Source organism: Lactuca saligna, chromosome 2 (assembly GCF_052625555.1).
Source record: "Lactuca saligna cultivar CGN05327 chromosome 2, ASM5262555v1, whole genome shotgun sequence".
In the NCBI taxonomy this organism is placed as follows: domain Eukaryota; kingdom Viridiplantae; phylum Streptophyta; class Magnoliopsida; order Asterales; family Asteraceae; genus Lactuca; species Lactuca saligna.
Genome location: NC_136418.1, coordinates 45,618,603 through 45,633,606, shown reverse-complemented (window position 1 = coordinate 45,633,606; position 15,004 = coordinate 45,618,603).

Sequence of the window (15,004 nt, the reverse complement as noted above, 5' to 3'; positions counted from 1 at the left end):
CCCGGTAATCGATACACATCCAGTGTGAACCATCCTTTTTCTTGACAAATAAAATCGGTGCTTGCCAAGGTGAGCTACTCGGTCGAATAAACCCCTTTCCCAACAGATCTTGAAGCTGCAAGGATAACTCCTACATTTCCGGTGGAGCGAGGCGATAAGGCGCCTTGGCGATGGGCGCTGCTCCCGGAACCAAATTGATACGGAACTCCACTTGCCTTTCCGGAGGCACACCTGGTAACTCTTCGGGGAACACATCCGAAAACTCGCATACTACAGGAACATCGTCAACCGAATTGGGCCTCCCCGCGGCCACTCGAGTATCCATCACGTAGGCTATGAATCCATTGCAGCCCTGCTGCAAACTCTACCTCGCCCTGGCAGCCGAACAAAACGCCGACCCACACCGGGTCCCTTCGCCATACACAGTAAGCACTCCCCCACTAGGGTCTCGAATAGTCACTAGCTATCTCTCGCAGTCAATGACTACCCCAAATTTACTCAACCAGTCCATGCCCACGATGACGCAGACATCCCCCATCGCTATAGGAACCAAGTCTATAGGGAACTTGACCCCAAAAATCTCGAGCACACATCCTCGAATCACGTCAGTGGCGTATACCGCTTTCTCATCCGCTATACAAACTCACAGGGGTCTACTCATCACCTCCCGATCAATACCGATGTGTTGGCTAAAAGCCAACGATACAAAAGACCGACTCGCCCCCGAGTCAAATAATACCAAGGCAGGTACAAAATTCACAAGAAAAGTACCTACGCATATCATAATATAAGCACAATATCTTAGCATAAAAGTAAATACACGAAAGAATACATATCAGCTACGATGTCGGGCGCCGCGCGGACTTCCTCCGCAGTCAACTGAAAAGCCCTCCCACAAGCCTTCGGAGCCTCGGCTTTCACCGGCCAAGTCTCGGTAACCCTAGCAGCAGGCACAGATCCCTGGCGAAGCTGGGGGCACTCAGCCTTCCGATGGCCGGTCTGGTTGCAATGAAAGCAAACCATAAATCCCTTGGGGTAATCCCTAGCAATGTGCCCCTCCTTGCCACACTTGTAGCAAGCACCCGATCGACATGCCCCCTCGTGACCCTTGCCGCACTTTCCGCAAGTGCGGCCCTTCTAACCTCCCGTCCTCGAATCGGCGAACTTGGTCCGCTTGGCTGCCGGCTGGGACTGAGCCGGCCGCCGATCCACCCGTTGAGACTCGGTCTCCTCCCTGGCCTAGGTCTCCAACTCTATCTCTCGCTTCCTGGAATTCACCTGGAGCTCAGCAAAAGTCTGGTATGACGAGTTCGATACGAACTCCCGGATATCCCTCCTCAGCACACCCAAATACCGGCTTATCCGAGCCTGCTCCGTACACACCTGCTCAGCGTAAAACGATACCCTCTCATGAAACTTCCGAGTGATCACCGTAACAGAATCATTACCCTGCTTGAGGGTCAAGAACTCCTGAACCAACTGTTCCCTCTCCACCGGGGGAACATACTCGTCTCTGAACATAGCAGTAAATCTCTCACAAGTCACGACTGAAACCTCCGCAAGAGTGAAGTTCGCTGTCACGAACTTCCACCAATCCTTTGCTCCCAGGCGGAGCTGGTTCAAAGCGAACCGTACCCTCAGATGCTCCGGACATGAACAAGTGTAAAAGCATCCCTCGATATCAGAAATCCATCTCATTGCAGCGATCGGATCCTGCGTCCCGTCAAACTCGGGTGGCTTCGTGTTGCTGAACTCCCAGAACAGCAAAGAGTCACCTCCCTGTGGTCTGGCAGCGGCTACAGCTGCGGTAGCTGCAGCGGCTGCTGCCTTAGTCACCGCGGCGTACCGCTCATCAAAAGTCTCCATCAGTGTGGTCTTAATAGACCCAAACATCTCCGGAATCTCAGCTCGGATCGCTGCAGCCACCTCCTCGTGAATCATCTGACGAAGCTCCTCTTCACTCACACTGCTCGTACCAGGTCTGTGGCGTGGCCCAACCATGATGCCTCTGAAATACGACATAAAAATATCATAGACTCTATCGAGCATAATCGCACTCGATAACGCAACCCTACTCGGTCTCCGATACCCAAGGATTCTTACTTGGGTTGCCCACTGACCTGGTGTCTTTAGTAGTACGGGCCCAATACTACCAACTACACCGCATCAGCATTCACCCCAAGTCCACCTCCCCGAACCCCGGATCATGAGTACTCTATTCTTGCCATGCACTAGCTACCCACTTGCTCTCAAAGCATCTCGTAGCAGCAATTTTTCCCTAGACTAAGGCATCACAAATCAGGCCACTCTAGTCATAATATGAATACCTAGTCCACTAGCATGCGTATCATATCATAACATATCTCATAACACATATTGTAAGAGTATTTTGGGGATTTTACCGTTCGGGCGCTAGCTGACCGTACACACTGCTTCTCCTTTGGTTGTTTCGAAATCTCTTATCAACTTTTTATTGATTTTATTAATTAAAATTTTTCTCAAATCCCCGGTTTGAGTTCAGTTATGCCCGAAGGTGTATCCGAATCCCTCAAACCAAGGCTCTAATACCAACTTGTAACGACGTAAATTTTAAAACCAATTTTTCATTTTTGTAAGCATCAAAAACATCGATTAATATTTCAAATTCAAACATGAACAATATTATCGTAACAAAATACATCCCAATGATCATAAAATAGTTTTTCCCCGACAATGTGTACGATCATGCCGGCGCCTTCCCACGGTCGTCGCTAGTACCTGAAACACATAACACAACAACTATAAGCATAAATGCTTAGTGAGTTCCCCAAAATACAACTTACGCACATACGCCTTTCCAGGCCCTGACCTTCCGGTCCATGTGTCTCAGGGGACTTCCGTCCCGACTGGGTAGACCTTCCGGTCCTACCCACATCAACCTTACGGTCCACATCACAATGCCTTCCAGCCCATAACATATTCGCCTTCCGGCCCATAACATAATGCCTTCAGGCCCATATCAAGCATATCATACATGGCACATATAAGCGATTAACTTATCACACACAATACGTATATCTCATAACATATCCAACCTTCCAGTCACACATTAAAAAGCCCTTCCAGGTACAGTATAGTGAGAAAACTCACCTCGTGGAAAGTCTAAGATCTCGCGTCCTTACTATCTCCAAATCCCAACGACGACTCTACCTCGCCTAAACATAAAAATATCATTTAATACTCAAAGACTTCCACCACTAAAACTTTATCCCTTATCATCATTCCACAGAGGGTAAAAGACCATTTTACCCTTCCTTGACCTAAAGTCCTCATGTTGACTAAAACCCTAAAAGTCAACAAAAGTCAACCCTGAGAGTACGCGGGGCGTACTGCTAGATGTACGCGGGGCGTACATCGCCAACCCATGGATCGGGGTCTCTACCCAGTACGTTGCGCGTACTGGAAGTTACGCCCAGCGTAACCATCAGATTCTAACACTCTTCATTTCTGGTCTTAATCGGTTAAGCCATTACTCTAACTTCTAGATCCGACTCTGTTAATGTGTCTAAACCCATAAAGTCGAGACCTTTAAGCCTTGGCATGGCTGTAAAGGCTCCAACACCTCTTAACAACATTCTATTCCAACTCAAGGACCTAGATCTCATGCATGGAGCAATATTCACGTCCAAGATGTCATTTTTATGAGTCTACAACTCCAATAGACCAGAAATATAAAAGATCTAAGCTTATGGAGGCCATTTGCACAAAAAGTCTCCACCTTTGGGACTAAAACCCTAGAAAATGGCACTTGAAGCATATATCATGAACCAAATGACAAGATCCGAACTTTTTACCTGATAATGAAGCTTTAACCCTTCCAAAGCTCATATCTACACTTGAACACCACTTCTAGCCTTTCCAATGAGCTCTTCTTCTCCTTTGCAACCTTGGAATGGCACCACCAAGCTTAGAATATACACCAAATGGCTTAAGAACGAAGGAACACTCTATTTAGGGTTTCACTCTGAGGGATGGTGGCTGAGAAGTCCAGCCACACATTCCTTTTATAGCCCTCCAAAAGAATTAGGGTTTTTAGATCTGGGCAAGTTACGCCATGCGTAACCTTGGGTACGCCCAGCGTACCTGAGGGTGAACGCGTCCAAATGAGGCGCGCGAGTACGCGCAATGTACACCTTGTACGCCCAACGTACTAGCCTCTCATGAAAGCCCTAAATTAACAACATAACCAAGATGCAGGGCCAAAAGAAGAATGTGACATCCCCATTTTCACGGCCAGAAAAGACCGATTTTGTTTATGCCTTATAAAAATCAGAGTTCTTCTTTTAATAAAAATGTTGCGGAATTTGTTCCCAGAAAAACATGATAAATACGTTATTAAAACATTTTCGGAGAAACGTATTTTATTCATTTCAAAACGCTTGGGATGTCATCGTTAATACAGAAACATAAGCATAAACAGAACTTACATTTATTTACACTAGTGATCTACATCTCTTTAAATCTCTCAGTGTAAAGTGACTTCGCATCAACACCTGTGATATAAATAGACTGAGTGGGTCAGGTTAGGAAACCTGGTGAGTACATAGGGATTTCAATCCCACATTGTTATACCATATATGTAGTTTAAAACTCATAAAATATACAATTTCACCACAAAATATCCCACAATATATATATATATATATATATATATATATATATATATAAAGAACTCTTATCCCACCCCGTCAATCCTTGCAATGACGCTATCCATACTCTCGGACCTAAGATTAGTCGTTTTACCTACTCCATACTCCCGGATCATAAATGAACGAATTTACCAAATCCATACTCTCAAACTAGGGACGAATGACTAATCCATACTCTCAGATTAATGATGAATGATTATGCCTAATCCATACTCTCGGACTAGGGACAATGACTAATCCATACTCTTAGATTAATGACGAATGATTATGCCTAATCCATATTCTCGGACAAGGGACAATGAATATGTCTAATTCATACTCCCGGATAAGTGACATATACCAACTTCTATTCTCTGAGTTTAACTCACTTGTACTCGTAAGAATATACTACCCAATATTCCTCATATTTAATTTAGGTCTACTCTTTATCCTAAATTATCAAATATAATCAGGTATGTTCTTTAACACGAATTTCAAGCAACATCAATAAACTCGCACATAAACATATAATTAATACTTCAATCAATACTTGTATTAAAATCATGTTCATGAAAGGGACTATGCACTCACTTGATAGGTGGTGACTCAGCACTCGGACAATGCTTCGATACTCTCAAAACAACTTTCCTTCGATAAAACCTATTATCAACACCACTAGGGTTTAGTCTACCGATATCCGCGACGAATTAATAGTCTGACTATTATTATTATTATATAAGTGTTAAATAACACTCAATATAACTCATAATAATAGCCCAAATAATTATTTTAAGGTCCTAATAATGTTACTATAATTAATTAGAAGCTACATTAAAACTAGCGTAGGCGTAGCTCACTCACAACGGGTTTTTCGCAAAACCGGGCTTCGCTGCAGCAGCGTTTCCCGAGCTGAAAGGCTCTTTTCTCGGAGCCGTCAGGCGCTCCGGGCTTCCGCCTCGTGCTAGGGAGTTACCCTAGGCTTTGGGGGGTTAGGGAGGCTTAGAGAGAGAGTTTAGAGAGAGAAAGAAGGGTTTGAAGGTGTGAGGAAGAGGCTAGAACCGGCACCTCTATTTATAGTGGAAAATCTGATGGACTCGCCGAGTTGGTGCATGTGGCACCCTTCTGCTGGTGCCACGTGTCCTCCTCTGGTGGTGCCACGTCACCCCTATCGCGTATGAGCCTTCAAAATTAGAAAAATCATAACTTTCGCATACGAGCTCCGTTTTTGACGTTCTTTATATCCACGCGTATGTAAAATCAAGATCTACAACTTTCGTGTATACTCCGTTGGCTAATTCTCGACCGATCTCAAATTTAACAGTAGAAGCCGTTTAGACTATTAAATGACCGCGAAGAATTCATAACTCCTTCATACGGACTCCGTTTTCATCTGTCTTTTTACCGTTGAGTTCCTATTAATGAGACATTCAACTCTCATTTAGGTTGCGTAAGCCAAAAGCCGCTCGAACTAAAATTCAAGTTTCGGGCTGTACACTCCTAAGCCGAATCTTAGAAAAATCACAACTTTCTCATACGAAGTCAGATTTGGGCGTTCTTTTTATCGACGCTCTTAGTTTAACATATTCTACGAATTTCATTTAGATCACTAAGGCTAAAAAGTCCTCCATCGTAAATTCACTATTTACGCTTCTCGGTGCCGTGCCGGTTCCATCGCGAAACTTCGACGGGGCATAACTTCTTCGTTATAACTCGGATTTTGGCGTTCTTTATATGTACGGAAACCTTGTGATATATTATACAACTTGGTTAAGATTATTTATTCTAAATAATATTTTGTCGAAAAGTCGTTTTCGACCCCTATTGCCTCGAAATTGACTAGCCCGGATTTGCGGGCGTTACAATTATCTCCCCCTTAGGATGATTACGTCCCGAAATCATCAATGAAACAAGGCTCGTATAATGACTCCATACGTCATCTCTAATAATTATAACATCCTTATTCCTTCAAGTCTATCTCTTAGACTTATTGACTGTAAGCAGTACTTGATCGTGTACCTGCTCTCTACCTCAGGTTAGACTCCAAATTATGACCTATCATCATGTGATGCACGTTTAGACTCAGGTCTCCTGGAGTTAAATTCTAAAACAGACTAAGCCTTCCTTCATGTTCTAATGTGATATAATCATACTTTAACATGTAGCATTTCTAGCTACGAACGAGCGCGATACTTCTATTGATCGCTTTGATTTTAATCGTTTGGTTTAAGTTGAACGCTATATCAAACTTGGTTCTCAAAACCACGTAACCTACTCATCGTAGTCGGACTCAATGTGCTATGACCACTAGGGTCGGGATAACAACAATCTTCTTAGTCATTACCGAAACAATGGTAACGACATACTTGAATAAAATGAAATCAATTACTAGCTTCTTGGTAACCTTGTGACTTTCCATGATCCAAGTGTGAGTCCTGTGCTTCCAGTAGTATAGGCCTCTACTACCATTCCCACCTACTCATACTCGTCCCAAGTATTGTCCCGCAATTTTTCCAAGTCACCATACAAGAACTTAACACATCAGATAACAAAGTAAAGGTTTTATATTATTTCTTGAAAGTATTACATAGGTGCTCAAGTTCACCCTAGACTATGCCTCTAACGGGCTACATCGTGAGGTACTATCTACACGATTACTCCATAACTCGATCCTCGGATGTCAAGCCTTCACTCTTGAATCCTCGCATTGTCATCTGCTTCGTCAAGGGTCATTCAAAATGCTCTCGCCTTTGGATTTGGTGGCACATTTGGCTTTGTAGCCCCTTCTGTCTTTGGGCAGTCTTGTTTGAAGTGTCCTTCTTCTCCACACTTAAAGAAGACTTCTCTCTTGGTTGTGCATTCGCTGGCGTAATGACCAGTCTTCCCGCATTTAAAGCATGTCGTATATTTAGAGCATTTCCCGATGTGCTTCTTTCTGCACTTGTCACACCATTGCGTTCCTTCTTCAGTCTTCGAGAATTTTCTCTTCTCGCTGGACCTTGAAGATCCTTCAAACTTTCTCTTCTCGCCAACCTCCATCTTGCTGGCAGCTCTTCCCTTGATCATATCCTCAACAGACTTGGCAGCCCAGATAGCTGCCTCTAGAGTAGGTGCTTGACGCACTAGCACCGCGTACTCCCATGGAAGTCCTTTTACGTACTTGTCGATTTTCGTCAGCTCATCCGGAACAAGACGCAAGGCAAACTCCATCTTCTCTGTGAAGTTGTTGGTGTATTCATCAATAGACGTGCTTCCTTTCTTCAAGGTAAGGAATTGGTTTTCTAGCTCTAGCAAATTTTGGGCTGAGCAATACTTACATTTGAATTGCACCAAAAACTCTGCCCATGTCAATTGCATGGGCTCATTAGGGCTTAAAGTCTTCCCCAGGGTGTTCCACCAACGAACCGAGCCTCCTCTGAACTGGCGTACCGCAAACATTGTTTGTAGTTTGCCTCTGCAACCACACGTCATGAAAGCTAACTCCATCTCTGAGATCTAATCCATGACCCCAATCGGATCTTCCTTTCCAATGAAAGTCGATGGCTTGCAGGTCTGAAAATCCTTGTACTTGCATCCATTCCTCTCGACTTCGTCATCTTGATTGTTCCTTCTAATCACCGGTGGATCAGCTTGACCAACGGTCCTACTATCGTTCCCTTCCTCAGACTGCCCGTCATTCAGCTCGGGCTGCTCAATAGGCATCGTAAGTTCCTCTCGAGCTTGTTGAAGTGAACGCCTTGTTTCCTCCATTTGACGATCCAACATCACCTGGATCATCGCTTGCACTCCGGCCATCGTTATTGGCTCAGCAATGGCTACCACAACCGGTATCTGCTCAATCGCTGGGGGTTGGTTTCTGTTCCCATTTGCGTTCACATTTCCGCTACGGGTCCTTGCCATCTTGATCTATACACCGAATAAGGTGAATCTAGATCTTTATTTAGGATTGACGTTTAAATCATCCTTATCACTCCGAAACGTTTATATGCTAGTTCTAATATCGTAGTTAAATGCTTAGAATCCTAAACACATAAGGTTTCTAGATCCGGTCGGCAACAGACCATGGATCCGAACAAATAATAGCATATCAGGCACAAGTATTTAGCACATAAAAGCGTTTTAGGCACAATTCCTAAAATAATCTAGTGCCCACACCTCACAATCATCGCTTAGCATTCTAAGTTTAAGTCTAGAAATAAATCCATATTCCTAGTTCGCTTAAACTAATGCTCTGATACCAACTGTGACATCCCCATTTTCACGGCCAGAAAAGACCGATTTTGTTTATGCCTTATAAAAATCAGAGTTCTTCTTTTAATAAAAATGTTGCGGAATTTGTTCCCAGAAAAACATGATAAATACGTTATTAAAACATTTTTGGAGAAACGTATTTTATTCATTTCAAAACGCTTGGGATGTCATCGTTAATACAGAAACATAAGCATAAACGGAACTTACATTTATTTACACTAGTGATCTACATCTCTTTAAATCTCTCAGTGTAAAGTGACTTCGCATCAACACCTGTGATATAAATAGACTGAGTGGGCCGGGTTGGGAAACCTGGTGAGTACATAGGGATTTCAATCCCACAATGTTATATCATATATATAGTTTAAAACTCACAAAATATACAATATATATATATATATATATATGTGTGTGTGTGTGTGTGTGTGTGTGTATATATATATAAACAACTCTTATCCCACCCCGTCGATCCTTGCAACAAGGCTATCCATACTCTCGGACCTAAGATTAGTCGTTTTACCTACTCCATACTCCCGGATTAGAAATGAACGAATTTACCAAATCCATACTCTCAGACTAGGGACGAATGACTAATCCATACTCTCGGATTAATGATGAATGTTTATGCCTAATCCATACTCTCGGACTAGGGACAATGACTAATCCATACTCTCGAATTAATGACGAATGATTATGCCTAATCCATATTCTCGGAATAGGGACAATGACTATGTCTAATCCATACTCCCGGATAAGTGACATATACCAACTTCTATTCTCTGAGTTTAACTCACTTGTACTCGTAAGAATATACTACCCAATATTCCTCATATTTAATTTAGGTCTACTCTTTATCCTAAATTATCAAATATAATCAGGTATGTTCTTTAACACGAATTTCAAGCAACATCAATTAACTCGCACATAAACATATAATTAATACTTCAATCAATACTTGTATTAAAATCATGTTCATGAAAGGGACTATGCACTCACTTGATAGGTGGTGACTCAGCACTCGGACAGCGCTTCGATACTCTCAAAACAACTTTCCTTCGATAAAACCTATTATCAACACCACTAGGGTTTAGTCTACCGATATCCGTGACGAATTAATAGTCTGACTATTATTATTATTATTATATAAGCGTTAAATAACACTCAATATAACTCATAATAGTAGCCCAAATAATTATTTTAAGGTCCTAATAATGTTACTATAATTAATTAGAAGCTACATTAAAACTAGCGTAGGTGTAGCTCACTTACAACGGGTTTTTCGCAAAACCGGGCTTCGCTGGAGCAGCGTTTCCCGAGCGGAAAGGCTCTTTTCTCGGAGCCTTCTGGCGCTGCGGGGCTTTCGCCTCGTGCTAGGGAGTTACCCTAGGCTTTGGGGGGGGGGGGGGGGGGGGGGGTTAGGGAGGCTTAGAGAGAGAGTTTAGAGAGAGAAAGAAGGGTTTGAAGGTGTGAGGAAGAGGCTAGACCCGGAACCTCTATTTATAGTGGAAAATCTGATGGACTCGCCGAGTCTGAGTCATGACTCGCCGAGTTGGTGCATGTGGCACCCTTCTGGTGGTGCCACGTGTCATCCTCTGGTGGTGCCACGTCACCCCCTATCGCGTATCAGCCTTCAAACTTAGAAAAATCAGAACTTTCGCATACGAGCTCCATTTTTGACGTTCTTTATGTCCACGCATAGGTAAAATCAAGATCTACAACTTTCGTGTAGACTCCGTTGGCTAATTCTCGACCGATCTCAAATTTAACAGTAGAAGGCGTTTAGACTGTTAAATGACCGCGAATAATTCATAACTCCTTCATACGGACTCCGTTTTTGTCTGTCTTTTTACCGTTGAGTTCTTATTAATTAGACATTCAACTCTCATTTAGGTCGCATAAGCCAAAAGCTGCTCGAACTAAAATTCGAGTTTCGGGCTGTACACTGCTAAGCCGAATGTTAGAAAAATCATAACTTCCTCATACGAAGTCAGATTTGGGCGTTCTTTTTATCGACGCTCTTAGTTTAACATATTCTACGAATTTCATTTAGATCACTAAGGCTCAAAAGTCCTCCATCGTAAATTCACTATTTACGCTTCCCGGTGTCGTGTCGGTTCCGTCGCGAAACTTCGACGGGCCATAACTTCTTCGTTATAACTCGGATTTTGGCGTTATTTATATGTACGGAAACCTTGTGATATATTCTACAACTTGGTTAAGATTATTTATTCTAAATAATATTTTGTCGAAAAGTCGTTTTCGACCCCTATTGCCTCTAAATTGACTAGCCCGGATTTACGGGCGTTACAAAGAATACCTGGATTTCGGGCTGTCAGACAATAAAAAAGAGACACTTAGCCTAACAGACCTCTAAAAGTCAACTAACTCAACTCTGATCAAAGTCAAAGTCCTGGCCAAAGTCAACCTTCCATGTTGACCCTACTTGCCGAGTCAGCCTACTGACTCGCCGAGTTCACTGATTTCCGAGTTCTGTCCTGTCCAACTCACTGAGTCCCCACTCAACTCACTAAACTGAGCCTTGACTTGAAGGGTTTGGGGTTTCGCGACTTGACTCGCTGAGTCCAAGAGTAGACTCACCGAGTCCAAGGCAATCTTCAACAGACTCGCCGAGTTGTTCATCCAACTCGTCGAGTTTGCCTCCATCTTCATAATACTCCCCGAGTCCACTCAAAGGATTCGCCGAGTCTATTCAGTCCTTAATCCATGCAGTGGCTTTTCGAGCCAAACAGGGCTTCCAACTCATAGATCCATACTTCTAGGGCCTATCCCTCACGTAAAGTGGCAAACTTTACGTGTAGATCAAGAGATCTAGGCTTAAAACAATCCAAACTAGGGTTTAAGACAAAGAGGCTTCACTATGAACCCAAGAACAGGTGCTTTATGAGTTTCTAGGCCAAGATACACTCAGATATGAAGTAGTAACTTCAGATATGGGCTTCTAACTCGAAATAGTTCGTAAGCATGGCATAAAAGCTCCAAATCTCATAGCCAAGGTTGATCTATTAACAAAAGAGGGAAGGTAATGATTTATTACCTTTAAATGCTCAGAAATGCTCCACCAACTCTGGATCCAAGGTCCCCTTCTTGCTCCACAATGACTATCTTCTCTCTCAAGCTCCAAAAAGCTTCACCAAGGTTAGATCTTGCTCCAAAATGATTATGGCGGCTAGGGTTTAGTGTTCTGTGCTAGAGAGGCAGTAAAGGAACCCCAGGGGAGAGAATGAGACTTTTAAATAACCTCCAAGTCCTGGATATAGGGTTTTCCTCGTTCAGACCAGACTCGCCAAGTCATCTTGGCCGACTCGCCGAGTCGGTCGCTTACTCCTGGACCCGGACCCCGCTCGGACTCGCTGAGTCCCTCCTTGGACTCGTCGAGTCTCCCCTTAAAATTGGGGTTTTCTTTCTTTTCTTGGCTTTCCGAACTTTGGGTGTTACAACTCTCCCCCACTTAAACTAAACTTCGTCCTCGAAGTTTGCTACGATCCACCGACTGAGATTGCCTCCAATACCCCACCGTTCATTCTAACACTAGCTGTCTACCTTTGTTGGCCTCTCGTTCAGTCATTCAGACTAGTGCCAATCCTTACAGATAATAATCTCGGGTCCATCCTGACCCTGAACATTCTGGAAACACAACTCACTCAACCGACAATCCGTCTAATAATCTCCAAATACTGCCCTGACCCCGTAGGGGTTCACCCCTTCTTTCCTTGCACGATTTCCTTGCCTTCCCAAGGCGATGCTCCATAACCACCTATCTACTCTGCCACTGCGAAGACCCTGTATCCATCAAATCTATTACTCCTGCTACTCCCAGTACGAGTCATCGTCGCCAGTATCCACTGAGCATTCTTTCTACTACCATTTGGTGTCGCGCACCCCACGAACAACAGACTGAAACCTACCATATGCTGCATAATCGCACTGCTACTGACTGAAAATTCTGCTATTCCAAATCTGGCTTCCGGATGAACTGAGACCACCCAGGTCCAACTAATAAGGCTGAACTTGCAGTCCGACAAAAAATTAATACCGCCCAAAAATACTGCAACTATCTAGAACACTGAACTGCCTGGAACACTGAACTACTTGAAACAATGAACTGCTTGAAACACTGGACTGCCTGAAACACTGGACTGCCTGCAACACTGAACTGCCTGAAACACTGGACTGCCTACAACACTGAACTGCCTGAACGAAACCTTTCTTTGAAACTAGTTTCCACTAGTCATCCTGTTACTGTGGTCCTAGCGACCTCCCGATCCAACCTACCGGGTCCAAAACGTCAACAAATCCAAGACTATAATGATGGCTCCCAGGCTAATGGTAGCACTTAACATACATGAATCCCAATGGTTCACTGCTTCCCTAATCTCATGAATGTGTTGATGATCCATCTGTCGCATGGCTGGCTCAACCATGACTAAACTCTGGAAAATTCGAAATCCAACTCGTGGATTTCTATATGCTCGCTGTTGCACACGAACTGGTGGGTACTACTGCTTTTCCCCCCTTACGTATAGATAACGCCCTCATGATGTCTACTAACCTGGCGAATACTACGGCTACATCCGTAGACCTACAACTCCCTAATACTGTCTGGCTGCTAGTGAATGCTACGTCTACCCCCGCAGGCTTACATCACTCTACTACTATCTGACTGCTAGTGAATGCTACGGCTACCCCTACAGACTTACAACACTACTACTACTATCTGACTGCTACTAAATGCTATGGCTACCCCTGCAGACTTACAACACTACTACTACTAACTGACTGCTAGTGAACACTATAGCTACCCCAACAGACTTACAACACTACTACTATTATCTGACTGCTAGTGAACGCTACGGCTACCCCCGCAGACTTACAACACTACTACTACTATCTTACTGCTTACCAATCACTATTCCAGGAACTTCCTGACTATCCTTAGTTCTGCTAGCAATTCCTCATCCAGACTTCTCAACATCAGTCCTTAATCATTGGATGCTACATTTACCTCGACATCTTATATCCTTGAAGAAATTCTTCGACTTGGTCCCCACACCAACCGTCTACTATACCAGAATATGAAACTAACATTGGGAAGTTTCCAAATTCCAACTCCTGAATCCACACAACCCTACATGTTGTCTCTACCACTGACTACTAACACGGGAACGTCTCTTGCTAACCTTTGTCAAGATCCTTCTTCCGACTCAATAGAGTCCTATCGGCGGTCCTCCAACCTGGATTCCCAAACAGCTACTAACCATATCGATTACATGAACTAACTGTTGGGAAGTTCCTCAAACTTCCAATTCTGAACTCCTTGATCTACCAATTGCTATGCTACTATCCTTTCCTTTCAAGGATTGCGTACTCATTCCAAGTCAGCGTGCTCTTGCCCTCGTATACTCGAAGGGTTCTCCCCCACTTGGATCCGGATAACTCCTTACTGCTCACTGGTCAAAAGGATTCCCCAACCTTCCTTCCACTAAGGGCGATCTGCTGTCCGCCAACATTTATCTCTGTCGACACTCCATCTGACCCTTACCAGATCCGAACCACTCTTGCTATCTAACCGAGCACCCTTCAGTCCTTTATTGTACTTACTTTAGTGACTGCACCCTGAGAACCTGCATTTAGGGTGAATATCTCCAACTCACTTCCTTACTGACCGCTAGCTGCTCTACTAGAAGCTCTAGATTGTCACTACCGAGGATATAACCGATCAGTACTCGAATGACACCTTCCGAAAGTAGCGAGGCGCTTCTGAATATTACACATACATGCCGCAGCTACTATATCCGGAGTAGCCTGCTCCAGAGGGGGCGACCCCCAACTATTATTCTAACATCCAAGGTATGCAAATGGCATATAGCTCGGTCACAAACAGGTAATATGATACCCCAATAGCTACGCTTATAAATATCGCTGCAGCAACATAACAATAATATCATGAATAATAATTGGTAGGAAGGCAAAAGGTACATACCTCCAACACCCGGTGCTGCCCGAACCCTAGCTGCAATCAACCAGTACAATCTGCTTCGAGCCGTGGGCGCCCTTGCCCGGCCCTGGCA